We start from the raw sequence: 12445 nt of genomic DNA, 5'->3' as shown, positions 1-12445 counted from the left end.
AAGAACTAAACAAAATCCCATAGTGCTTTTTTGCATTTGTTACGGAAGGTTCGGTTAGAATTGTTGACAAAAGTACTCCCTTTGTCAGGTATATTAGCGTTTCCATTCTTCCATATTTGTCAAAGCCCCCCTGGGAATAGTTCAACCATTACCCCAGTCCACAATCAAATTAATCCAGCCACCAGATTCTGTCACACCATTCAAACAAGGCCCATGAATGAAACGTCTGAATCCCTTCCCTGTCATTGGCTCGCCCCTCTTCCTGGCTAACGTTCCTCTCCAGCTCCACCCCTCTTTTCATTCACAGTGGTGTCCCCCCCCCTCCACACCCCCCCGTCCCCCTTCCAACCGATCAACTGTCCGTTAGAGTAGAAGAAGGAGTTCCTTTTCTTTGCAGAGAAGAAAGTCCAACGGGCGAAAAATGGGGAAGAGAAGGGCGCGCGGACAGGACATGAAACCTCTTCCCAAAGCGCTGCACCCAACAAGGCCAAAGCTTCTCAACTCAGAGGCCCCCTTCAGCAGGGCATTTTCTAGCGCTGTGAATTATTTTGTGCAGGTAAAGATTAGCAAAAGAGCCCTCAGCAACAAAGCATTCAATCACATTCAAGTAGGGCCCTGTATCAAATGCGCCCTCCACATCCACCTACTTTAGGAGTTCAGGTCTTTCTTCTCGGCTCCCTTGTTACTCTCCTTAGCTTGGTCAGACTGAATTGCCTTTGAAACAGGCATCGCTGCCCCCCCCTCCACATCTCTCTCTCTCTCTCTTTCCCCTTCATCTCTTGTCAATCTGAAAAAAGCCAGGAAATGAACGCTCTTTGTGGGATTAATTAATAGCGGGAGCTGGTCAGCGCGTTAGCAGGGCTGTAATTGCTACTCAGCAGAGGGACGGGGGTTGAAGAAAAAAGTTTGGGTTGCAGTTTTTTCTTTTTTCCTTTCCAGTGCGGGGAGGTGTGGAGGCTCGTTCCTGAGCGCTTTGAACTGAGGGGCTCTGCTGCAGTGGATTAAAGTGAGAAGATACAGCGAACGGGGGAGTGGCGAGGGGGGGCTTTGAAGTCTGCTGAGAGGTCTCTGAGAAGACGAGATGAAGTTGGGAGGTAGAAATTCTGTCTGGCAACATCAAACAGTGTTATCGCCCACTTTCACCTGTTGACACTCAAGGGTGAGGACACTAGATCCATCGCTGCCAGCTGCACCACTAGACAGTCTCTTCTTTTTCTTTTTCTTCCCCTTCTCTCAATCTCTATATCTTCACTTTTCAGTAGAAGGATCTCTGCAGAGGAAGCCGGGACGCTTATTCGTTTTGTTCTGGGGCCGATTCGGCCGCTCGCATATCAATCTGGCATCATTTGGTTTATTTCCAAAATAAAAATGCAGCCGCTTCTGCACCTGAACTCAAGGGTCAGTCTGGTGTGCATAAATGAATGTGCGCAAATGAGGATTGGAATCATTAGAAGGTTTCTTTCCTCCACACCCTACTCCCACACACAGGCGCATCCGAGCTAAAAGACCTCACTAAAGAGTGCCGTTGATATTGGAAAAAAACTCATACGGTCAAGATCAACTGATTAGTGAGCAAGTTCTCCATCTGACTTTATTTTATTCACAAAGGAAGAGATAAGCTTATTCATTCTCTATAACTTCATTCTTTACAGAAAAACAACACTGAAGAACCAAATTCATTATATTCTTGGCAGTTTGACTTTTGGTGAAAGGTTTTTCACAAAATAAAAAAAAGGCTGGGATGGAAAATTCTATCTCGTATTCAATTTTAAAAAATTGGTAAATGATTTGTATTATTAACCACCGTAGCTTAGCACGCATATATGATTGTAAGGATGATACATTTCCTTTTGAAAGTTGCATAAGGAGCCATAGGGATTCAACATTTTGAAAAAGAGTAAGACTATCTATACATCTAAATCTATACTGATATTTTTGTTGTTAGGATACATTTCGATAATACTGAAGACAAAATATTTTATTCTGTTTAGGGGCTGTAGTAACACACACACAAAAACACTTTTGTACACACCTTGAAAAGTTTTATGTTAGTGTTTTAAAAACTTTTCAAATGGGCTTTTTTTGCTGAACTGCCTAATTTTTGGTTGGCACTCTCTTGCATACAGAGACTTAATCATCAATATTATTTTCATTTCTGTGGGCATTTATTCGGCGGGAGCCTTTGGGTGAATGAGCTCTGACGCTGCACTTTGCGCATAAGAAAACACTTATGTGCTTCGGGCTACTATTGTGTCTTTTGTCTCTCAAGATAAGATCAGTTGAAACACTGCTTTTAATGAAGGGAAAATATTGAGTTTTGTTAAGTAATGATCATTTTCAGGGAACTGTGAATATATAATTAGATTTTTTTTTTCTGAATGAGCCCATATAAACGGACAGAAGATTAAATGTGCACAGACTTCATTTGGTTTCAGAGCACAATGTAATTTCTATATACTGTAATTAATAGTTTTGGTCATTGTTGAGACAACAAATAAAGTCAGTAAAATAAAATAAAAAATAGTTTTTGAATTACTTATGCATGTGCTTAACCAAATCGTACCAATTTGAAATTGTTGAAATGGGGGGGACACTTCTGCATTGTCACGTTAATTTGTGCAGCCTTTCGTAGCCTCAAAGAACTAAAAAATCTATTCAAACGGCAAATTTAAATCTTTAAAACTGAATCGCAAAAGGAAAACACTTTTTTCCCACTATTAAGATGTTCCACAATAAAAGCAAAGCAAACCAAAGAAAAGACAGAATATGCTAAGTAAAATGGCCTTAACCCAAACCATGTAGGCCATGCCCATGATACCTTTGGGTGCACAGGGCCTCCATTTTTTTCTCTTGAATTTTTAGGTAAACATGGGTCGTGATTATACTGCCAGTGGTCAGCAGAAAAGAAATAGATCAACTGTGTGCAGCTCATGGGAGAGGACAAGTGCAAATGAATAAACCTTCAAGTCAAAAATATGCACTCGACGGGAGAAATCGTATGCATATCCAGCGAAGTGAGCCCACGTTCACTCATCCATTATACTGGCTTGGCACATTTTAAAACTCTCACACACACACACACCCACACTGGACAGACAGTAAGATCAAAATTCAGGAAAGAGAGAGATGTAGTGAGTAGGGGGGGGGACTAGTCAGAGGGAGAAGAGTGAACCTTGATTTTTATGCAACGCATGTTCAAAATTCAACTATCCTTGAGGCGCGCTTGTGCAACACTTTGCTGATGTCTGGAGGCCTGTAATTGTGCACACACATAAATTATGGATCAGGGCTCTGGTACTCCTCGCCTTGTCCAATCAGAGCGGTGTGTGTGTGTGTGTGTGTGTGTGTGTGTGTGTGTGTGTGTGTGTGTGTGTGTGTGTGTGTGTGTGTGTGTGTGTGTGTGTGTGTCGCGCTCCCTTGGTCCTTTTTGGGGAGCAGTTTGATTACAGGTGTAGGCCTTGTTACAGCGTAGATGGATAGTGGGTGTTTTTGGAGGATTGGTGGTCTCCTGCTTTCTCGGGTCTTTCACTCCCTTTCCTGTCCAGATGAGGGGCATGTTGGGAGGGTGGATGGGTGTAGGGAATTAGGGAGGTGTGTGTGTGGAGGGGGGCGGGGGGGTTGGGTGCGTCTGATTCGGCCATCACATCCCGCTAACAATTTCTGTCAGGTCCCTGGAGGTTCCCTAATGAGCCCCACCGACACGGCCGAAGGCGAGATCTCCGTGCCGGCCCACTGAAGTGAGAAGCCAGAAAGATCGGCACATGGCAGCCTGGCAATTATTAATCAGACTTCTCTCTCTCTCTCTCTCCCTCTCTCTCTCGTTTTTCCCTCCTTCCCTTTTAACTCCCCCTTTCTCTCATTCTCCCTCTTTTCATTCACTCTCTCGTCCACTCTATTCATCAGATAGTCAGGGCACTCCTCTCTTCTCTCTCTCTCTCTCTTTCCCACTTTAACAGAGAGGTACAGTAAAGGGGTCTTCACAGCCACATGCAAATAATCTAGTTTTGGAATGGATACCTTTTTATTTCTGTCTCAAAATTCCTAAGAATGCCCCACAAAGCAATTTTAAAAATACACTTTTCCTGTTTTGTTGTACATTCAAAACTATGAATTTTATACATCTCACTGAAGAAGAATCCCTTGCTCTTTTAGTCATTTAGGATGATTTTATCCTTGTTTTTTTTTGTTTTGTTTTTTAAAGATATTTTTTTGGGCATTTTTTTTTTATGCTTCATTGATAGTGTAGATACAGAGTTGAAATGGGGCAGAGAGGGGAGTGACATGCAGAGAATGACTGCGGGCTGCAATCGAACCCGGGTCCGCTGCTGGCCGAGGCCCATGGGGGGGGGGCGCCCTACCAACTGAGCTAAGGGCGCCCCATCCTTGTTTGTTTGAGGGCAGCCTCAGTGTCTCTTGAGTTGAAATAAAGGGCATTGAATTTAAATGAGTTAAAACCGTACTTTTAATGGGAAAGCATAGGTGCTTTGACAAAGAAATAAGAGATACAAATAGTAATTCATTAACGGATCAAGTAGTACTGTATCATATCATTATATTACACTAACAGGAATTAAGCTTACTTTGAATACAGAATTCTGATTAAGTTTTTAACTACTTTTTAGATATTTTTTTTAAATACTTTTCTATTAATTTAACAATTGAAGCTCAAATTACAGCAATGATAAACTGTATAAAGACAGGACAGTGATACAATCAATCAGTTGTTGTTTTCAGCAACATCGTTTTGCACTTTTGGTCCTTTTCATATTGACATCTTCATTTCAGGCTCGCTGACAGGTATGATATTCAGATTGTATACAATGTTTAGACACATCTGAGGACTTTGATCTCCACTACCTCCTCAAAAGAAAGTTTCAAGTTCTCCGTCCAAGTATTGTTTTTTTCAAACACACTTTCTAGTTGCAATAATATTAGTAACACAGTACAGGCCTGTCAATGTGTTAATGGCTGATCAAAATCTGTATCCTGCTGTACAAATCCAACTGAATTAAAGCCTGTCCATTGAAAACCATGTACGGATGTAATTTGATGATTTTGAATTTGATGACGAACTTAGCGTTCCTTTATAGATTAAGAAATAAAAAAATTCAAAAAACATACGACTTCTCAAAAAATGCATTGTAAAATAGATTCAATTCTTACCAGACCTATTCTTGCCAACTCATGCAGTTTATGATTTGGAGATACATTAAACGCATAATTATCCCATTGAGTTATCTATAGGGCTGTCGCGATGAAGGAACACCCCGTGCGGTGAGTCAGGGTGGCTAAACAGTGCGGTATGCGATATAATTGCTCCACCCCTTTGTTAGGCCTAATTATAGGTCTATATTTATTAAGCCAACTTGTTTGTACCGTATTGGTCCGAATATAAGACAGGTTTTTTCCCCCTGGAAATAAGTCGTAAAAAGTCGGGTCGTCTTGTATTCGGGGTCTAGTATTCGTCGTCCCGTTACCAGAGCGACCATTCAGCGTAATAATAATAATAATAATAATAATAATAATAATAATAATAATAATAATAATAATAATAATAATAATAATAATAATAATAATAATAATAGGCTATATTTAATATATACAGTGCATTTCCCGCACTCAAAGCGCTTTACATAGCTCCAGTTGTGTTTATTTTATTTTTTTATCGGTTGGAACCAACACCGTCTGTGCTCTCGGAAGCAGCCGGGGCATGCGTGTGTGCAATGGGAGAGAGAACGCTTTGTGTGGAGAGAAAACAAGAGGCACGGGACATCGCAAAAGCCAATGCAAAGCCTCAAATCATTATGTCAACGTGTCATAGGCAGGAATCGGCTATGCGATCGACTTTTACTGTGGCAGTAAGGAGAGATCAGATTGCCAACTGCGCTTTTCCTTTTACGCACACCACAGCCGCCGTAATGTTTAGATTTCATCATTTGCATCAAAGCCCTAATGATAATTAGAATAAGAGGCTTTATTTAAACGCTGTCCATGCGGTCGTTGTGATTGTAACTTTATCGGCTGTAAACTGAAATTAACGGAGATCGCGGAAGCCTTCCAAACGACAACTGTAACGTGCCCCGGTTATCATTTCAGCCTTAAACCCCGGCGTTGATAGCTTTCCTTTCAGCACTAGGCTATGTGAATAACTATGAGCATTAAATAAATGTTGCGTCTCAGATGCCGAGGACAGCAGCGAGGATGACCGAACCAGAGCATAGAGAGATGAAAGCGAGAGCGATCACAGCGGAGCAGAGGAATAAAGTCTGTAGTAAACACATCAGAGTTCGGTCTATTTGTACTACTGTTCATTTGCAATGAAGGAAAGTGTTTTATTAAATGTTCGTATATGATTTTAATAAATAAAATGTATTTCCTTTTAAAAACAAGATCTGGTCTTCAAATCTTTTTTCCAAATATGAGTTTTGAAAAACGGGGTTCGTCACCTTTTATAACAGGTCCATGGACGTCACGTGCGGTTGTTGCGGTGACCGCCCATGCTCTGCGATTGGCTTGAAAATATTGCAGTATTTCATCTGTGTGGTTATCGCGACAGCCCTAGTTATCTAATTAATTTTGAAGTGCTCTTTAAAATCATATTGTTTCATTAAGGCCCAGAAGCAAATGTGATATGGCGTGGAACCGGTCCACGTGCCAGACGTTGGGAACCACGTTTCTGACTGACAGTTGATTGATCAATGAATAGATACAATAACATTCACCAGTCGATTATGCAGTCACTTACATCATAAAACCCTAAATATCTTTCCAGATTTTTTAAAATAGAGGTTTTTCTGATGGAGTCTTGAATGGGGAACATGACAGTTTTTGGTGCAGGAGTAGGAAATGGCTGTGGCATACTTGTTTATTCAGCCTTGAGCTTTCCATCACGTGCACACATTTTTAATGAACCGCACTGGATCCGATACCTCAGTCCATAATAAGATTAGTCCGACCACTAGATTCTCACCATTTGCTTAATCTCCTTTGCTTGTCACTTGGCTTAACATTACCTCATCCCCCTTTTTTTCCACCCACTGATGAGGTACAGTGGTTTTTTCAGGAACGAAACAATCTACTGTTCTACAAAGAAAAAGGAGGAGAAGAAGAGATGGGTGAATAGACAAAGAGCAAAGGTCTGGGTGGCACTCACTCCCCCACCCCCTACCATGGCCGTTAAACAGCCCTATGAACAGCACCATATTAACGTAGAGTCTATTCTGTGTGAGTTTAGTTTGGGTTTACACACACACACACACACACACACACACGCAAGACCGACTCTCGCCCACACACACACACACACAATCACGTGTATCCCTCTGTGGAAGAAGAAAAAAAAGGAAAGTTGCTTCTCTAAGTCTGGTCTGACTTTGGCCTGAGGCGAAATGTGACCTTTGCTCCACAAAGGTGAAAAGCTCTGTTCTCGTTGGTTTGAGAAGAAAATGCCTCAAGAAGTAACATTTTTCCCTTTTCACATCTCATCTTTTCATCGGTTATTGTGTTTCTCTCTCTCTCTCTCTCTCTCTCTCTCTCTCTCTGCCCCCTTTCTTTCCTCCGCTGAGTGACCCACCTCCCCCCATACACACATACTCCAGTCTACTTCCCTGACAGGCACTGATGTTGCTCTAACATTTTTATCACCGGGCGGCTGCACACCTAGGAGCAGTGCAGGACGGAGCGTGCGTGTGTGTGTGTGTGTGTGTGTGTGTGTGTGTGTGTGTGTGTGTGTGTGTGTGTGTGTGTGTGTGTGTGTGTGTGTGTGTGTGTGTGTGTGTGTGTGTGCGTGCGTGTGTGGGTGTGTGTGTTTGTGTGTGTATGTGCGTGGGCTAGGGGGATTTAGTGTTAAGTGCTAGGAACAAATGTTCCAGGTATTCTGCGGGAATGCTTGGGTCAAGTTCACGACCTCACTAAGATACAGATGCTTGACCCCCTGACCTGTGTAAAATGATATCAATTCCAGCAGCAACATCTTACGTAAAAAAAAGCCTGTGTTGTGGTTTTGATCTACCTTGTCATAATATTGGAATGATTGTTCTGTAGGTGTGACATGTTTCATGTTTATTGTCATTTGCATGCTTGTGATTGTGAACTTGACATTGATATTGTTCTTTACAATGTGTTAATTTGCAATCCAGTTTTGCATACAAACATGACAGGCTACAAAACATGCACAACTACTGTATACACTTTATTGTTGTAATTGCTAACAGATAACCAGTAATACTTATTTGTAACCATTTTCTTTCAATATATTTTTGCATTAGAGTACAAAGAAGTTAATCACATAGATTAACTGTGTTTGTATTATTTAAAATAAAAAATATATTTCTCATCGCTGCACCAAGCACTTTGCTCTGGATTCAAAAGAACTGCTGTAAGTAATAGGAAACTAAAACATGGCAACGCTTTGCAGAATCCTCATGCCATTTTGCCTAGCAAATATTTTAACTACATTACCATATTGTTTTGTGTCAAATATATCACTTCAATATAGAACTCATGAATGGTATTACTACACCCTCACTAACATTTGATATAAGGGAGAGAGAGAGAGAGAGAGAGAGAGAGAAAGAAAGAGGGCGAGAGAGGTTCGCCTAACGAGAGCTAAAGACAATGCCAGTGTGATGAAAGAATAGAAGTTGTTCCGCCACGACCCAGAATTACAAGCATAAATCGATGCTGGAGTGAATCTTAAGAGTGTAAGGAGGGGGGAAATTAGACCACTTGCTTTTAATAGCGCGCTGCTTGTGCATCAGCTAAGACGTTGTGTCAGGGAACTCAAAGGGACACGTGCACCACACTTAGTTCACCCCTGGCGAGCAGTGCATTTCAGACCCCATACAACTCTGCATCATCAATAACAATACACAAATGATGGCACTTATTCAAAATCAATGATCAAGAGCTTTATCCATAAAAACTCACCAGTAAAATCATATGGCCTAATTGCTGAATTGTGGGTCTGCAATTATCCAAACAAACATTTAGGTAACTGCTATGAAGCTCTAATTGTATTTCAAGAAAAAACAAAACAGCTCTCACAAAAGGTGCAGAAGTGAGGAGGCAAATGAGAGCCGAATAAGAAGCAGGCCATCCACTTCAACTGATTGGCTCCCACTTGCATGTAAATGTCTTATATATTAACAATAACTGCGAAAAAAGTGAAATGACTCGTTGGGAAGAGGAAGTTTGCTTCATTTTGTTTTTAAATTTGAAATGATACTTTTTTGATTTCAAGTGGAATAAAACATTACTAAGACATTGGTGATGTCATTGTTTCCACAACTAAACAAGGTTGCAAACTTCACATTTTTTCTAGCCTTTTTTATAAATACATAATGTGACTATTTGTTACCGATTGCTATTAATATGTGTAACCCCTGCATCTTTAAAATCCTTATGCAAAAACCTTTTGCAGAACTTGTAAAAATTGTGTTTATTGTGCCAAGCGCGGGTCAAAATAACTATTTTTCTTTAAAATAATTTAAAATGAGTCCTACACAAGAGACTCATTGTACTATTACCATTTGCATTAACATTCAAACCTCCACAAATCATGCTCCCACTTGCATGTAAATGTCTTATATATTAACAATAACTGCGAAAAAAGTGAAATGACTCGTTGGGAAGAGGAAGTTTGCTTCATTTTGTTTTTAAATTTGAAATGATACTTTTTTGATTTCAAGTGGAATAAAACATTACTAAGACATTGGTGATGTCATTGTTTCCACAACTAAACAAGGTTGCAAACTTCTAATTTTTTCTAGCCTTTTTTATAAATACATAATGTGACTATTTGTTACCGATTGCTATTAATATGTGTAACCCCTGCATCTTTAAAATCCATATGCAAAAACCTTTTGCAGAACTTGTAAAAATTGTGTTTATTGTGCCAAGCGCGGGTCAAAATAACTATTTTTCTTTAAAATAATTTAAGATGAGTCCTACACAAGAGACTCATTTTACTATTACCATTTGCATTAACATTCAAACCTCCACAAATCATGATGTGTAATTATAGTACGTTTTACGACTTTGGGCTTCTTCTGTCATCTTGTGACTTGCATTTGGATTTATTTAGGCTTTCATACACTTTTCAAACAATTCAAACGTTACCACCTGTGGCTCCAGTGCACACTATAGAACAAAGGACAAGATTTAAATCAAATGTTTCCAATATTAGGTATACTGTAAGGGACAGAATAATTAACAACATTGTTTCTCAATTTTGACATTTCTGGGAAATCCCTCAGTATAATAAGCTTAAATGCATTGCACACATTAGTGCATATTCAGTTTGGAAAATGTTTTGAGGTCATTGACCTCTATGATCACTTGCACTTTCCTCAGTTTCATCCTTTAAGAGGACGGCGGCACCATCATGCATGATGAATACGTCAGGTGTGAGGCAGAAGAAGAAGAAGAAAAATTATTTGAGGTGTGTGTGTGTGTGTGTGTGTGTGTGTGTGTGCGCGTCTGTGTCCTCATGGGGATGAGTGATGGAGAGGGGTGAGGAGGTGGTGTTGGTGGAGGGCGGGGAAAAGCAGGGAGGGAGAGGGCTGGGTGGTAGCCCCGCTGTTTGGCCATACGCTCCTGCCTTCTCTTGCCTTTTCAGCCTGGCTGACCAGAGAGCTCATTTGCATTAACAGTGTGTGTGTGTGTGTGTGTGTGTGTGTGTGTGTGTGTGTGGGGTGACGGAGGCGGGTTGGGGTTGGATTTCGCTGGAGGCCTGTCTACTCTTCAAGGCAGTAGACTAGTGTGTGTGTGTGTGTGTGTGTGTGTGTGTGTGTGTGTGTGTGTGTGTGTGTGTGTGTGTGTGTGTGTGTGTGTGTGTGTGTGTGTGCGGCAGCATGGAAGGGGGGGGGGACAAAATGACACGCTGGCAGAAATGACGTGTCACATCCATGTAGCCCTGGCTAATCAGGGCCGGCTTGAGCCGCAGCCAACTCGTTCTCCCTCCACCAACATGTGAAGAAATTCAGATAATGGCACACGCTGTCGAGCGAGAGAGAGGCATGCTGGGAAGATACTACGTACATGTAGGGTTGAGAGCTGCTGGTGGGTCAGCTCGGAGTTTAGCATATGGGGTGGTATCCTGTGTGTGTGTGTCTGTTTGTGTGTGTGTGTGTGTGTGTGTGTGTGTGTGTGTGTGTGTGTGTGTGTGTGTGTGTGTGTGTGTGTGTGTGTGTGTGTGTGTGTGTGTGTGTGTGTGTGTGTGTGTGTGTGCGTGGAAAGGCCACAAACTCGCACACTCACGTCTCTGCTCTGTCAATCCAGCAGCAGCTCTTTTCCATTGCAAATCCTAAAGTCATTTGGTGAAGTGCTAGTGACCCCTATGGGTAAAAAGCTGTGGATTTTGGCTATTCATGATGTGCATGGCTGAATTTGCACTAACCCGGAGGGGAAGGGGGGGGGGGGGAAGAAACAAATGAAACATGCACACGCCATGTAAAACCTCTCTGACTCTGGCGCCAGGGATTTGAAAATGATTCGCCACACTTATTGCAGCAAAAATGTAAAAATCTGCTCCACCCTGGAGTTTCTTGAGATTTGTAGCTCCAAAACAATGATCGCTATCTGCAACAACAGTCTTACTTTTGAATAGTGGAGTGGTGTAGGACAAGCCAATTTATACCCAAACTGAAAGAAAAATTGCCTCAACTAATAGTTTACATGGTCTCTAAAACATAGACAATATTGAAAGGCAAAAAATATCTATACACCTTGAGCCATGGCTTTTGAGACTGGTGGACCCAGGCAAACCTGGCAACTCAGAGAAAAGCATTCAAATGCCACACTTCCTGCTTCACTGCGGCATGTGGGGAGAAGACAACCGGGAATCAAGTAAGCAAGTCACCAACATCAAAGTCAAATACCAAGAATTTGACAGACTCTAACACAAACTTACAATTCCATACTTTTTTTTTTGCATTTTCAACCTTGTGCAACCTTCTCTGGCAAAACTGCACTTCCTTCTTGTCATGACAATAAAGCTAAATTCAACCATAATTTGAATAGGGGGAGTGTACAGTATATGAGAACTGTGGCAGCAGCAGTATCAGCCCTGAACAGCACCCTGCTGTCTAACCTTTGCCTGATCCGCAAAAACCCACCGCTCTAGTCCTCTCATTCTCTGCAGACAAACAAAAAACATGCCGAGCGAGCGACAGAGAAACAGACTGAGAAAGTGAAGGAGAGAGAGAGAGTAGAGGAGAGGGATGCGTAAATGGTGGGGGGAGGTTTAGCCTGGGCGGGTTCAGAGTGCTGAAGCGACCCCTGTGTTTTCCTTATTTGCTCTTCACCGTTAGCTGCCCTTGTTGAGCAGATGTGGCAAACACACAACCACACTCCACCTAAGTCTCTCCAAGCACCTGATCGCTATCTTTATTTAAGGTCAGGCACTGCAGGCAAAAACATTGTTTTTTCAAGCACCAGTAAATGT

This window comes from Ammodytes marinus (genome assembly GCF_949987685.1).
Source record: "Ammodytes marinus genome assembly, chromosome: 24".
Taxonomy (NCBI): domain Eukaryota; kingdom Metazoa; phylum Chordata; class Actinopteri; order Uranoscopiformes; family Ammodytidae; genus Ammodytes; species Ammodytes marinus.
The sequence above is the reverse complement of the archived record's forward strand: the minus strand, read 5'-3'. Positions refer to the sequence as shown.